Consider the following 15,955-nt stretch of genomic DNA (forward strand, 5'->3'; position numbering starts at 1 on the left):
AGTAATTGTTTCTTTGATTAGTTCTTTGGACCACAAGTTTTGAAGAATTAAGTTATTTAATTTCCACTTGATTCTAAATTTTCCTCTCCATGAACTTTTATTAATTATGATTTTTATTGCATTTTGATCTGAGAAGTTGTATTTATTACTTCTTTGCATTTGTTTGCCATGTTTTTATGCCCTAGTGCATGGTCAATCTTTGTATATGTACCATGTTCTGCAGAAAAGAAGGTATATTCCTTTTTATTCCTCTTTAGTTTTCTTCAGACATCTAACAGCTCTATTTTTCTAGCATTTCAATAACTTTCCCTACTTCTTTTTTTATTAATTTTTTGGTGCAATTTGTCTAGTTCTGATGGGAATGTTGAGGTCCCCCACTAGTATGGTTTTACTATCTATTTCCTCCTGAAGCTCCTTCAATTTCTCCTTTAAAGATCATAGTAATAGAAATAAGATCACTAAAAAGAAGTTGGAAAAAAGCAGTGTATTAGGAGTTAGTCAGTTGTTTTATAAGTCTATCTCTACCATTGACTCCTGTGACCTTGGGATAGTTTCTTTACCTTTCTGAGCCTCAGTTTTCTCATATGTAAAATGGAGATTGATTCACAAGGTATCTGAAGGAAGGGAAGATATCAAAGGCAAGGATGGGGGGTGGAATCTCAGACTTCATTTATATAAAAAATAGGTAACCAATATAACATTGACTACTACTAACAATTATTTTCCCATTTATATAAAAAGTATGAATATAGGCTAGAATATAGAGGTAACAATTATAATTTTTAAAATTAAAATTTATCTATATATTAAAATTTTGTGAGTATAGAATAGAGCTAGAGACAACTCAGAAGGTCTCAGGTTATCTATCCAGTGGTCGTATACTACTCGGTCCATTTTTGGGGAACCTAAATTCTCAATAGAGTATCCTTCCCCCACTTCTCACATTCACTATCATGTCACTCCCTCTAGAGCAATTCTAGGAACAATTATATTTTTGATTCTAGTTTACAATTCCCTACTTCAAAAAAGGGCAGAGTAAAAAAGGATACAGAATATACAAACATGAATGGGGTGTGGAATAGATCCACTATTTCCATGCAGAAGAGGGAATTCTAAGCACAAAAGATTCATAACGTTCATTACAGAATGATTAGCATAGAATTCAGTAATATTACTGCTAGAAAAATCAGTTGAAAGACTAATTTTCAAGACTTGTTGGGACATTAAATAATCTTACAAGGCTGCCATTTAATCACTCATATTTCACTTTTACTAATCATATGCCAATCTCAGTATTCTATCTGACGATCTCCTTCTCTGTGATGCCAACTCGTCCCATCACAGGAGTCTACCCCTGCAGCTACTTAGACATTCTTTTCTGACAATGGTCAAATTTCCTGATGTAGACATTTCCCTTTCAGACACTGATGCTCTTTGGGATACCATTGCAGCTGCCATGTTGGTGGGAGATGCCATGATTTTGACCATCAGCCTCCAGGCTTTCAAAATTTTCACAAGACTGTACTTAACAGAAAGAAAACACACAAATAAAAAAGTGGGGTGAGGAGGAATATCCAAGCATTGACTTGCCTACACAAGACATATTCTGTTTGCAGCTGGGTAAAGGTAAGAGCATTCACTCCTCTACCCCAAACTCTTGACATCTCAGAGAATAACTTTATTCTTTGAAGCCAGAGGAAGAGGGCTAGGTGATTTACCCTTGTTTCTTGAAAATCTATTTACCTTGTTGTGTTCAAACATTTACTTTGTTCCTTCAGCAGACAGCTACAAGGATGTTAACCAAACTGTATTACCAATCTGTGTGTATTATTGTTTGTTACTATTTGAATGCTACACTGAAAGGAACAATTGGGAATACCTAGGAAGGCAAAAAGGTATTTAAAACTAGTCATTTTTCTTCAGAGTATCACCTCCATCTGAGGGCTCAGAGAGAGAGAGAATAGTTATTGATTCATTTTTACAACTATATGAAGCAGAGAAAAAAACTTTGCCCAGGGCTTCTCTAGGTTAAAGAGTCAATAGTGGTGACTGTGATGGCACCAAAGGATGTAGCCAACATTTTGTGGAATTGTTTTGAAAGCACAAAAGGGGTGGAGTCTGAGAGAGAGGCTAGAGAGTCTAGCTAGCATAGCAGTAGGAGAAGCATGAATGATTGATACTTCCCTGCCTGCTCACCAATTTAGTATATCATAACACCATTATCACATATAAAATGCTGCAATTCGGTTAAAACAGTGAGGTAGAAAGGAGCAATATAAAAAGTACTGTACTTGGGATCTGGAGACCTGAGTTGGAATCCTATCTCCAACTCTTATGGATAGGACCTGCCACTTACCATCGCAAAGCCTCACCCTCTTCATCTGCAAAATGAGGATGATAATATTTGCATTAGTTATCCCACAGCACTTTTGTGAAGAAAGCAAATTATGACCACTCTCCATCTATAGAAATGTGGATGATGACTATTTGCTCACTGATAGTCTGTTCCAAATTTCTACTCGTCTGCAATAATTTTTACTACCATAGGTAGTCTGTGTATTAAAACAAAGCAAAAACCAACTTCTCTTTTACCTCCTCTCTTTATCCATCCTCAGTGAAATCTACAGTACGCAATTTAGGTTTTTAAATTAGTCTACAGTATAGTTTTCTTTGGGAAATATCATACCAGATATTTGCTGAAAGTCCCTGCTACTTCTAACATAATATATCTCTGACTATTGAGTAATCTCTTAGATGTTGCTAAGAGACAATTAAGGATCTTACATAAGCAATCAGCCCATAAATCTCCGTGTCATTAAGACAACATAGTTGAAATTGTGTTCATCCCCCACTCTAAGCTTCCCTTCTGTGATTTTTCCTTCAAGATTTCCCTTAATATCAATTTTAACTTGGTTTCTCCTAAATACAACTCTTTTTATGTTTAAAATATATATATGTATATACATATATATATGTGTATATATATATATATATATATAAAGAGAGAGAGACACACACACAGACAGAGACAGAGAGAGAGACAAAGAGAGAGAGCGAGAGATACTTTCTTGATGGGGGGAGCAATGGGGACCAGAAGTAAACAGATGTCATTATTGGTCCAAGTCCCCTTCCTCAAGAACAGTTTTAATAACGCCACAACTGGATATTTTTTCTTGAATATAAAGCAGTTGGGGGCAGGAGGTGGACTGGGAAAAAGAGTAGTCCAACCTTAGTCCAAAAGTGTTTGAGGAGTAACCCTGGTCAGTTAAGGGTAGAAGAGAGGCATCACAGTGATAAGATGTTGAAGGTAACAGATGTACAGTGTGGGCCAATGGAGGTCTTGGAGAGATGATGTAGAGATTGTTGCCACAATGGAAGTTGGATCCCTAGTACAAAACTCCATTCATTCCATCTTAGGTACAGTTCTGAGTTGTAGTATGAGTAAGCAAGCATTGACTAATATAATGAGCATTTGTTTGGCAATCAGAGGACCTTGAATCTTACAAGATACAAATGTATGTATCTGTGAAATGAAGACAATAGTACTTATAGATTACTATCATCATCCTCTCTCATCACTCATCCTTATTCTGAATCATCTTGTTTCATATTTCTTATGAAATACTGAAATGTTATTGAAAAGTGAATTATTATCAGCAACAATAACAATAATAGTAACAAATATAATCTGATGTATCTGGAAAATTTCAATTTACTGTTTCACTAGAATGAAGTATTCTGGAAATATAGTTAGTGATGATGAAAACAGTATAACTTCAGTTTCTTCAGAACAGCTTATCCAAAGCACCTGAATTGTGAGTTATTTCTCAAGAATTCTGTCTGACTTTAACTGAGCTTCTTTCACAGGATGAGTTATTGGCACAAACACAAATCTGTTAAAATAGACCTTTGTTAGAATTAATTCATCTCCAGCGAGAAGAAATAATCTTAACATCCATCACAAAATAATGAGAATACTGGTTTTAAATGAATTTTAAAGCAATTGCTTAATTTCTATCTGCTAATTAATAATACATTGTTTCTGTCTTTGTGAGGTCTCTTTTGCTCTGTCTTCAGAATTGCCATAAAACAGGTCTAGATTGTGGGAAGGTTTCATTATGTTTGTTCTTGAGTGTGCATTGGGGGCCAGGACTCTTGCCACTCTTGGGAAATTTATGTCCTCTCCTGACATCTGCTCCCACCTTCCTATTTTAAACAAATAAGCAAATCAATGTTTGAAAAACAAACTCTATACCTCTTCCGTCAGTAAATTATCTTTTCCATCTCTTAGCAACTCCACTACCTACTTCACTGACCTTTCCTTCCCTTTCCATTTGAAAGTATTCTATTTATCTCGATCTCTTCAGTTTCTCTCCATTTTTCTCTTGCTTTACTTATGAGGATCAACCCTATCCTTTCGTAAAGTTTCCCTATAATATTTGTTTCATGGCCAATGTTTTATGCTTCCCTCATCACTCATCCTTACCCTGAATTATCCTGTTTCCTATTTCGTATGCATCTGCATTCATTTTTCTGCTCACAAATACTTGGTGACGAGTCCTGTAACAGCTGGACTTTTAACATTGGTAGTTTCTCTTTTATGTCCCTCTCCACCTCTGACTCTGCCATATTTTATTTCAACTACATTTTTATGCATTCAGGAAGGTGTCAAAATAGTATCATTCTCTTTTCTAGATTATAATAAATTGCCTCTACTACTACAGATTGACAGCTGTTGGGCAACAATTGTCTTAGATAATGGCCTGATGAATGAAGAGCAGGCTAAATGACTTGCCCATTGTCACTTAGCCAATATGAAGCCAGTATGTTGCAGAGGAGGGATTTGAACTCTGACCCCAAGGAGGCTGCCTTTCTCAGCATTAGCACTCAACAGATACTGAGAGGCAGTTTGATGGAGTGAAAAGAGGCCCACGGTGGAATTCAGAAGACCTGGAATTCAGAAGGCTGGAATTCTACTTCTGTAACTTATTAGCCACATAATATTTTATAAATTATTTAAATGCTCTGACTCATCTGTAAAATGGGGATAATAATATTTATTTCATCTAACTCATAGGATTACTGCTAGATGATGTATGTAAAATGTTTTCATTTCAGTTCTATAAACATTTATTAAGGGAAGTCAGTGTGGCATAAACAAAGAGTACCATATTGGAGTAGAGAGAGTCAGATGTGAATGATGGTTCTGCAATTTCCTACCTGTGTAATCTTGGGCAAACTACTTAATATCTTGAATGAGATCATATTTATAAAGCATTTAATATAGGACCTGGCACATAGTAGGCACTTAGTAAATTTTATTCCCCTTCTCAACTGCTCAGGTTCCTCATCTGTAAAACTTTTGGACTAAATGAACTCTAAGGTCTATCCAGCTCTAAATTTATTACAGTATCATGGGACAGGCATGATGGTAGTCATAAAGAGAAAGCTGAATAGTCCTTGTTCTCAAAAAGTTTGCAATTTACTGGAGTCAATATAACTGGTACACAGATAAAGGAATTCTAAAATCATAAAAAATTATATCAAAGTCATTTCACACAGTGGAGAGCTTCTAACAACTTGGCTCAATACCCTTTTGGTAACCCTGAAGTACACTCTAATTGTGAGCTTCTCCTTTTCAGTACAAACTCAACTGAATACGGTCAGTATATCGGAGAGGGCTGCAGGTTATAAAAAAAGGACATCAGCAGGGTTGGGGGGCAAGGTCTAAAGTTGAACCTAATCAGAATGGACATAAAGGGAATGGAATTGGTTGTGTATAAGAGGAACCCAGCTCCATCGATGGTTTGTAAATAACTTGTTGCTGAGGAGACTAGACTGCTTCTCAAACTTTATCAAGGGAGTAAGAGATCTCCCAAATCCCAATATAGAGACAACAACTTCAGTAAAACTTTTATAAGACAAACCCTAAATCTAAGAAAAAAAAATTCTTTGTAAATGTTGACAGAAAAATCATGGTTTATCTGAAGTATAAGAAAAAGAGGCTCAGTAATAGCAAATGAGAATTTTTCCATATTTATATTGCATAGTTTCTGAGAGAAAGGAGTTATAGCTGGGAGACGTGAGAATTCTGTCTACAAAAAAGTGTGTACTATGGTGTCATAGGAATCATTCTCCAGACTCTACCCAAGCCTTGGTGAAATATCCCATAAGACCATTCAACTCCCCTTGCTCTAATTACATGTTCACTAAACAACTTTATGATTATTACTTTTATTATTTATTTATAATGTATAGTCTATTGGTGTACCATAGGTATCCATATATATCCAATGATGTCAATCAGTGGTCTCTAAAGAAAAGAGGTGTCTATTTCCCTAAAGAGTCTTTGGGTGACTCGGAGTTATGTGACGAGCCAGTAGGAGAGTAGGACACATGCAAGTGTGAGTTGGTAAATGTTTAACAAATAGTTATCCTCCCCCCAAAAAACCTATATACAACACACTTTGAAGTTTAATCTGCATTGTTAACATTTTCTTTATCACTATCTCGAGGCTAGAAATCCACAAAATAATTAATTAAGCCTTGATTGGCAGTGTTCATCAATTTCTGAGGTATAAATGTACACACTGAAAATTTAATAATCAGCTCTGTAGCAGTTTGAGCTGGCTCTAGCACACTCCTGGATTCATGCCATGCACATAGAGCTTGTTTTAAACACAATTTTCCTTCACCTGTTATCATCCAACTCCTGCTAATGCCACTTTCCCTGTGTAAGTTTCTAATTTTTTCTTTTGTGCTCCAGGAAGAAATTGTGTCAAAGTAGAAAATATCCTCTCTCCCCCAGTGCACCTACACTCTGATCCCATATCATCTTAGCAGGTACTCGTGGGCTGGTTGAGAGCTCCAGGTCAATGGATGATGCGTTCTTTGCTCTCTTTTTTTGTTTGTTTTCCCTGCCATGAAGTAGCACAAGATAAGCAAAAACAGAAGAGCTGAGAATTACATTAAAGGATCAGTTATCAAATATAGTATATACCATCAATTATCAATCCCCCCAAACCCACCCTTCCAAACTTCTCTGTGCCCCATCATTCTTCCAGTCACTAAGATGTGGAACTTTGGAGTCACCCTCAACTCTTCACTCTTTCTCACTCTACCTATCTAGTCCTTTGACTACTCTTATTGTTTCTTCTTCCATAGCATTTCTTCTAAATGTCCCCTTCTCTCTACTATATACCACCCTCCTGGAGGCTCCAAGTTCCTCTCACCTGAACTATTGGAATAACCTCCTAATTGATCTCTGCCTCATGTCTTTCCTTTCTACAATCCGTCTTCCACACAGCTGTCAAAATCATATTCCTAAAGTAAAATTCTGACTTGTTGTTCCCCTTCTAAATATAGGTCAATGGATCCTAATTACCTCTAGGATAAAATACTAACGCCTTCATTTGGCATGTGAATCCCTTTACAACCTGGGCCCAAACTGTCTTTCCAGCTGTATTAAGCAGTATTCTTCCTGTATATTATGGTCCAGCCAAAGTAGCTGTCTTTGCTTGTTTATAAATGCTACTTTATCTCCTATCTCGAGGCTATACCCCATGCCTAGAATGCAAGCAGTCCTCAATTCCAACTTTTAAAATTCTTTGTTTCCTTCAAGGCTCAGCTCAAGCAATACTTTATACATGAAGACCTTGCTCATCCCCCCAGGTCTTTACACCCTCTCTCCCCAAATTGTCTCCTCCTTATTTTGCTTTTATTCTTTACATACTTGTTTAATCTATGTACTTGTCTCCCTAATACAATATAAGCTCCTTATGGCTTCATTTTTGTATTTCTATCCATATATTTAGTAAGTTCTAGATACTAAATGACTACATGATTGAAATCAGAATACTTGAGAAATTTCCCTACTTGGTTTCAGTATCTACAAACATCTGAACAACCTGTCCATGAGATTCTGAGCCCTAGGGAAACTTTGTGAGGACTGAAGAAGAGAGAAAGGACTTCAACACCCTCACTACTAGAGGAATGAGTAGCCTTTGTCACAAGTGTTCCTCACATGAATGCATCATCTTTGCCCCTTAGGTTTGTGCCCACTCTTCTCCCAGATGCTTGTGAAAGTGTGCAGCCCGTGTTTATGGGGGAAATGTTTTATAGATCCCATTTGTACTATACCATCTTAGTAATGCCCTTGCTTTGACTTAATTGGGTCTACTAGATGGCTGTTCATGGAAAACATGCTAGTAGGGGCTTGTGAACTACAATTATAGGAGTAGCCAAGCATGTGTTACCTCTAGCACCTAATGATGGTTGCCCTTTGGGGATCCAACCTGTGACATGAGTACAAGTTAGGGGAGGATCCCTAATGGAGTTCAACATATATTTGTATAAGTTGCTTATATATCTTCAAACACCAATCTGCTTCTGACACTTTGGACTTTAACACTTTTCCAACACTGCCCCCTTTCCCCCCATTACCTTTTTGTGTTTTCTTCTCTCCCTTAGAATGTAAGCTAAATTGGAAAACAGTATGGGAGAGATTAGGTTTAAATCAACATCTCACACCCTACACCAAGATAAATTCAGAATAGGTGAATGACTTGAATATAAAGAAGGAAACTATAAGTAAATTAGGTGAACACAGAATAGTATACTTGTCATATCTTTGGGAAAGGAAAGATTTTAAGACTAAACCAGAGTTAGAAAAATTACAAAATGTAAAATAAATAATTTCAATTACATTAAATTAAAAAGTTTTTGTACAAACAAAACCAATGCAACCAAAATTAGAAAGGAAGCAACAAATTAGGGAAAAATCTTTATAACAGAAACCTCTGACAAAGGTCTAATTACTCAAATTTATAAGGAGCTAAATCAATTGTACAAAAAATCAAGTCATTCCCCAATTAATAAATGGGCAAGGGGCACGAATAGGTAATTTTTAGCTAAAGAAATCAAAACTATTAGTAAGCACATAAAAAGTGTTCTAAATCTCTTAAAACCAGAGAAATGCAAATCAAAACAACTCTGAGGTATCACTTCATACCCAGCAGATTGGCTAACATGACATCAAAGGAAAGTAATAAATGTTGGAGGGGATGTGGTAAAATTGGGACATAAATGCATTGCTGGTAGAGTTGTGAATTGATCCAACCATTCTGGAGGGCAATTTGGAACTATGCCCAAAGGGCGCTAAAAGACTGTCTGCCCTTTGATTGAGCCATAACATTGCTAGGTTTGTGCCCCAAAGAGATAATAAGGGAAAAGACTTGTACAAGAATATTCATAGCCATACTCTTTGTGGTAGCAAAAAGTTGAAAAATGAGGGGATACCCTCCAATTGGGGAATGGCTAAGCAAATTATGGTATATGCTGGTGATGGATTACTATTGTGCTCAAAGGAATAATAAACTGGAGGAATTCCCTGTGAACTGGAATGAACTCCAGGAATTGATGCAGAGTGAAAGGAGCAGAACCAAGGGAACATTGTACACAGAGACTGATACACTGTGGTAAAATAGAATGTAATGGACTTCTCTACTATTAGCAATGCAATGACCCAGGACACTTCTGAGGGACTTATGAAAAAGAACGCTATCCATATTGAAATAAAGAAGTAAACTGAGGGAAACTACTTGTTGAGATAGAGAAGATAAACTGAGGGGAACCTGTTTCTTTAGCAATGACTGTTGTTCTCTGGTTTGACTAGAAAGAGGACTGCTACAGGGACTTGAAACTACTTGATAGTAATGGATGCAGAAATGAGAAATGTGGGGGATGCCACCACACAAGGATACTGGTACACAGGGGACACTGCTTATAAGGTACTGCCCTGGGGTTTACTCTAGGGTTTGCCTATTGATCCCTATTGATTGCTGATGGATCAATCTATTTCCTAACTTCCTTCCTCCTTCACTCACTCCCTTATCTCCCTCACCTCCCAGTTCTTCTTGAAGTCTTTGGCTCCTTCCCTCCCTCCTGAGGTGAACTATAATGATACTCTAATTGCTTTCTCAGTCAAGGGGTTTATTGGGATAACAGGATGGGAAACTGAGGTAAGAGGGATAAGGATTTTCCCTAATCTAAATGAGATAAAATTGAGGGTTTGGGGAGTCACAAGTGTGACGCTTAGACAGTTAGAAAGATGGAGGACAGCAGCCCTTTCAAAATCTTCTTCTTTTTCATAAATCAGCCAGGTCTCTCAGCTTAACCTCAGAAAGAAACAAAGTTCAAAGTCTCTCCTTTTCTCCTGGCCAGCTTAACTCTCTTATAGACCACTAACTCAAAGCTTCTCCCTGATCAGCTTCCACTGCTCAGAGCTAGAGATAAAGTCCAAAAGTCAAGTCAGCCTCACAAAAGCCTTTCAGGCAGCTTCAAACCTCCAGGGAGGGAGTGTGTGTCTCCCAGTCAGAGACAAAGTCCAAAATCCCCCCCCCCCCCCAGGGTCCTTTCAGCCAGCTTCAAATCTCCAGGGAGAGAGTGTATTTCTCCCAGTCAGAGACCAAGTCCCAAAAGCCAAGATTTTCTTATAAAAGCCTCTCAGTGTGTGGCCAGCAAACCTCCAACTGCCCCTCCTGGGGACATTCCGTTGGAATCCTCTCTTGCATCCTGGTCCACAAGTCCTGCAAAATCTCTCTCTCTCTCATGTCTCTATCACAATATCTAAAGAAAGAATTGTGGGAACAAAAATGCAGAAGAAAAACATATTATCGATCATGTGGTTTGATGGGGACATGATTGGGGTTTTGATGTTAAAAGATCACTCTATTGCAAATAGTAATAATATGGAAATCGGGTTTGAACAATGATCCATGTAAAACCCAGTAGAATTGCTTGTCAACTCTAGGAGAGGGGAGGGAAGAGGGATGGGTGAATGTTATTCACATTCAGAGGAAGAACTGTGGGAATAGAAACACAGAAGAAAAACAGCTGCTTGATCACATGGGTCAATGGGGATATGATTGGGGATGTAAACTCTAAATGATCACCCTAATGCAAATATCAACAATATGGAAATAGGTCTTGATCAAGGACACATGTAAAACCCAGTGAAATTGCTTGTTGACTATAGGAGGAGGTAGGGAGGAAAAGAACATGAATCTTGTAACCATGGAAAAATATCCTAAATTAATTAATTAAATAACATTTTAAAAATGAAAAAAAAAAGAATGTAAGCTGCTTGAGGGTAGTGATGGCTTTCTTATGCTTTCATTTTTCTTCCCAGTTCCTTAAATAGTGCCTGGAACATAGAAGGTACTTTAAAAATCTTCATCTAATCTTGTTTAATAGACAAAAAATAACATTTGTATGGAGAGTGGGAGAATAAAATGATTTTTTGAGAGAAACATGCTATGGCAAGAGCATTTTGAAAATGGACATTTACAATTGTTTGCATCTGGATGTGATTTTTGTTGTTGAAAACAGTATAAGTTTATATTTTTACACTTTTAAAACTTGTACATAGAACATTCTAACCTGCTTAAAAACCTTCCAAATATAGAATGTCAGTGGATTTTGAACATACTTTTTAAAAATGTAACACCTTTGTATGAATTTTCAAGGATAATTAATTGGCATCAGAGAAGATGGAAATTTGTTAACTAAATTTCAGTGAAAATTTTATATAATTGATCAAATAACCAGAAAATAATTACTACTGTGACTTAAGAGAAATGATGCACTGCTTCCACTTAGAGTTATTTTTGTGAGGTTTCCTGTTCTGTTACTATAGCCATCAAAACCAAGTACTGAAATAAGCAACTTGAACCATGTATAAGTGTATAATTTATATACATAGATGTGTATATCACATATATACAATAGATATATGTAGAGATGCATATATACAGATATATACAATACTTCTGAGTATATGTATATATGTGTGTGTATATATATGTATATATATAGGTATATTATTGATGGGTTACATCATCAAAAGTTTGGGACATGTTGACTTATTTAACCTATACAACAAATTCAGTTAAAAACCTAATTTAAAAGAATCTACCCAAAACCAATGTAACTAAAATCAGAAGGGAAACAACAAATTGGGAAGAAATCTTCATAAAAACCTCTGACAAAGGTTTAATTACTCAAATTTATAAAGAGCTAAATCTATTGTACAAAAATCCAAGCCATTCTCCAATTGATAAATGGGCAAGGGACATGGATAGGCAGTTTTCAGATAAAGAAATCAAAACTATTAATAAGCACATGAAGAAGTGTTCTAAATCTCTTATAATCAGAGAGATGCAAATCAAAACAACTCTGAGGTATCACCTCACACCTAGCAGATTGGCTAACATAAAAGCTATGGAAAGTAATGAATGCTGGAGGGGATGTGGCAAAGTAGGGACAGTAATTCATTGCTGGTGGAGTTGTGAACTGATCCAGCTATTCTGGAGGGCAATTTGGAACTATGCCCAAAGGGCGACAAAAGAATGTCTACCCTTTGATCCAGCCATAGCACTGCTGGGTTTGTACCCCAAAGAGATAATGGACAAAAAGACTTGTACAAAAATATTCATAGCTGCACTCTTTGTGGTGGCCAAAAATTGGAAAACGAGGGGATGCCCTTCAATTGGGGAATGGCTGAACAAATTGTGGTTTATGTTGGTGATGGAATACTATTGTGCTAAAAGGAATAATAAAATGGAGGAGTTCCATGGAGAGTGGAGCAACCTCCAGGAAGTGATGCAGAGCTAGAGGAGCAGAACCAGGAAAACATTGTACACAGAGACTAATACACTGTGGTATAATCGAATGTAATGGACTTCTCCATTAGTAGAGCGGTGTAATGTCCCTGAACAATCTGCAGGGATCTAGGAGAAAAAACACTATTCATAAGCAGAGGACAAACTGTGGGAGTAGAAACACCGAGGAAAAGCAACTGCCCAACTATAGCGGTTGAGGGGACATGACAGAGGAGAGACTCTAAACGAACACTCTAATGCAAATACTAACAACATGACAATGGGTTCGAATCAAGAACACATGTGATACCCAGTGGAATCATACGTCAGCTATGGGGGATTGGGGGGGGAGGAAAAGAAAATGATCTTTGTCTTTAATGAATAATGCTTGGAAATGATCAAATAAAATATTATTAAAAAAAAAAAAAACAATCTACCTTTGCTTCTTGTTGGTGCTTCTTGTTGAGTATACCGTGATGATATCTCAACTCCAGGAGCATATAAAATGGGTGTTATCTTTATCCTTTGATGGCAATACTATAATGATGTATTGGGGAATTGTGAAGTTAACATGGACCACTCAGTGTATTACTGTTAGAAAAAATATATTAAAAATAGAGTGCCAGGCCTGGAATCAAGAAGACTCATCTGAGGCCAGTTCAAATCTGGCCTCAGACATTTATTGGCTCAGGGACCCTGGGCAAGTCATATAACTCTGCCTCAGTTCCTTATCTGTAAAATTAGCTGGGGAAAACCTGGCGAACCACTCCAGTATCTTTGCCAAGAAAACCCTAAATGGGGTCACAAAGTGTCTCACGTGTCTAAAAATGACTAAACAACAAGAAATATCTCATATTGATTCCATTCTCTCAGCTTCTAGCACAACTATTGTAGTCCAGGCTTTCATCAGTTTTTGCCTGGATTTTTTCAATAACATTCCAATTGGTCTTCCTGTCTCATCTCTCTCCCTTTTCTAATCCATTCTTTATTAGCTATTGGAGTAAGATTCTTAATTCACTACTTTGTTCATTATACTCTTTTTCCTGAAAGCCTTCAAGGATTCTTTCTTGCCTTAAAAATAATGTATAAATTCCTTATATAATCAGGCTTTCTATGTCTGACTCCAACTTTTATAGCCTCATTCCACATAGTTTACATTCCAACTGAAATATGCTATTTACCATTGATCATTCTTATCTCACCCTCTTTCTTTTCCTTGCCTCACAATGCCTCCCATCCTAGTGGTTTCCCCTGGTTCTCCACTATATTGCCCCCTGAACCCTTTGGTCATTCAGAATCCAAATCATGTGCCACCACTTCTGCCTTTATCTTTCCTCTCAGTATGTTATAGGGAAAAGGTCACTACATTGCAGGATTACAGGACATGGATTCAAATCCTGATTCTGCTCACTACTGTATAATCTTGATTAAATTACTCATTAGTCCTCTTCAAAAATGGACAAACAACAACAGCAACTTCTTGGGGCCTCGATTTCCTCATTTGTAAAATCGGGGGATTAGACCAGGTGTTTTTAACTTGGTTTCCATCAACTTATACAAAATCCATAGATAGATTTCAGGGGATCTTGGATAGAAAAAAAATACAACTTTATTTTTACAAACATCTTACTAAGATTTAGATTTTCCTTTCAACATTATTTTTAAAAAGCCATTATTCAAAGGCATCCATAGGCTCCACTAAGCTGCTTAGAAACAAGAGAGGAACAAAGGAACCCATAGCACAAACAAGGTTCACGAGGTAATCTCCAAAGTACTTCCATCTTTGAATCATATAATTCTGTGATCTTCTCTCCTTGCTGAATTTCTCTAACACTTTCATGTGGACCTCTCTTTTGCATTTATTATTGTTAAAAGGATCAAATGGGTTAATATTTGTATGCCCAACAGTACTTGGCACATAGAAGGCACTTAATAAATGCTTGTTTTTTCTCCTCTCCCTATTAAATTGCAAACTCATTGATGTCAAGGGTAGTGTAATAATAATGATTGACTTTTCTATAGTGCTTTAGAATTTGGAAAGGGCTCCATATGTATACTCTCAGAGCTTCACACCAAAACTGTGAGGAAGCTACTATAGATATTATCATGTCCATTGTACAGATGAGGAAACAGATCCAGAAATATTAGATGGCTTTTTTGTGATCAGAAAGTTAATGACTCTCAGATGAAGGATTAGAACCCAAATCTTCTTGGCTGCAAGCCTAACATTCTATTCATCGTCAGCTTGTCTCTATCTTATTTTGTGTTTTCATTTTTAGCACCTAGCATATTGCCATATCATACCAGACACTTAATAAATGCTCAGTGAATGAGTCTGAGTTGAAAGAGAACACCATATTAAATACTTTGGAGAATTAAATAATACCCATTATCAACCTGGCTTATAATGTCACAGGGGTAACAGAACAAAATACATATCCATGCATGCATACACATACCTACATATTTATATCTTGCTACCTAAAAACTAAAAGCAATACATTTTTGATGCTTCTTTGGAACCATGATTTTTCACTGGTGTGGTTATTTTCTCAATTGAAACCCCATCCTCACCATCTTATCTTGTGATATTTGAGTCCACACTTCCCCCTGAATCCGCCATGGTTTGTCCTCCCTGGAAATATCCACATGTTCTCCTACATCCCTCCAATATGCCTTAGACCTGTTGATTTTAACCTGAGGATATTCCTCTATGACAACATGCTTATAGGTCAAGCAGATTTTCCCCACTGATGTATCTCTCACCTCTTTGCCTTTCTACAGGCTCTCCTTCGTTCCTGGAATAGTCTTCCTCATCACTATAGCCAACTCACTTCAGTTGAAACACTTAAGAAAGAACTTTGATGATTGCCATGACTGATCATGATCCCAGAGTACCAATAATAAAGCATACTACCCACTTCCTGATGGAGAGGTAAGAAGACTGAAACATATTTTTGCATACAGCAAGAGTTTACTTACTAATCATATTTATTCAACTCTTAGATGAGTGCCTGGGACTCCCAGAATGAATGCCATGCCTATAGAACTCTCTTAGAAAAACCTTAAAAGGCACTTTGTTGTGTAACTCTCGAATATATTTATTCCATAATGCCATGTGCTGCAGCTCTCTCTTTCATTGCTTTATAAGTCTTTAAGAGAGAGCAAGGACCATGCCTTGTCTAAACTTTTCAGCCCTTAGATACAAAACAGTGTTTAGCCCAGTGCCCTTTTATAGTATTTAATCAATGTTTGCTGCTTTCATTTAAATGTTTCCTCATGATGCTAACCTATTT

General features: G+C 36.9%; 1 long non-coding RNA gene across 1 annotated transcript in view; it reads left to right on the plus strand.

Moving 5' to 3' along the window:
• Positions 1-866: 866 nt before the first annotated feature.
• Positions 867-15,955, plus strand: part of LOC130455164 (uncharacterized) — a 30,018-nt gene continuing 14,929 nt past the window's right edge. The window contains exons 1-2 of the long non-coding RNA XR_008913096.1: positions 867-1,626; positions 15,444-15,594. This is a non-coding gene — a long non-coding RNA (uncharacterized LOC130455164). The remainder of the gene's footprint in view (positions 1,627-15,443; positions 15,595-15,955) is intronic.

The sequence above is a fragment of the Monodelphis domestica genome, chromosome 1 (assembly GCF_027887165.1).
Source record: "Monodelphis domestica isolate mMonDom1 chromosome 1, mMonDom1.pri, whole genome shotgun sequence".
NCBI classification, from domain to species: domain Eukaryota; kingdom Metazoa; phylum Chordata; class Mammalia; order Didelphimorphia; family Didelphidae; genus Monodelphis; species Monodelphis domestica.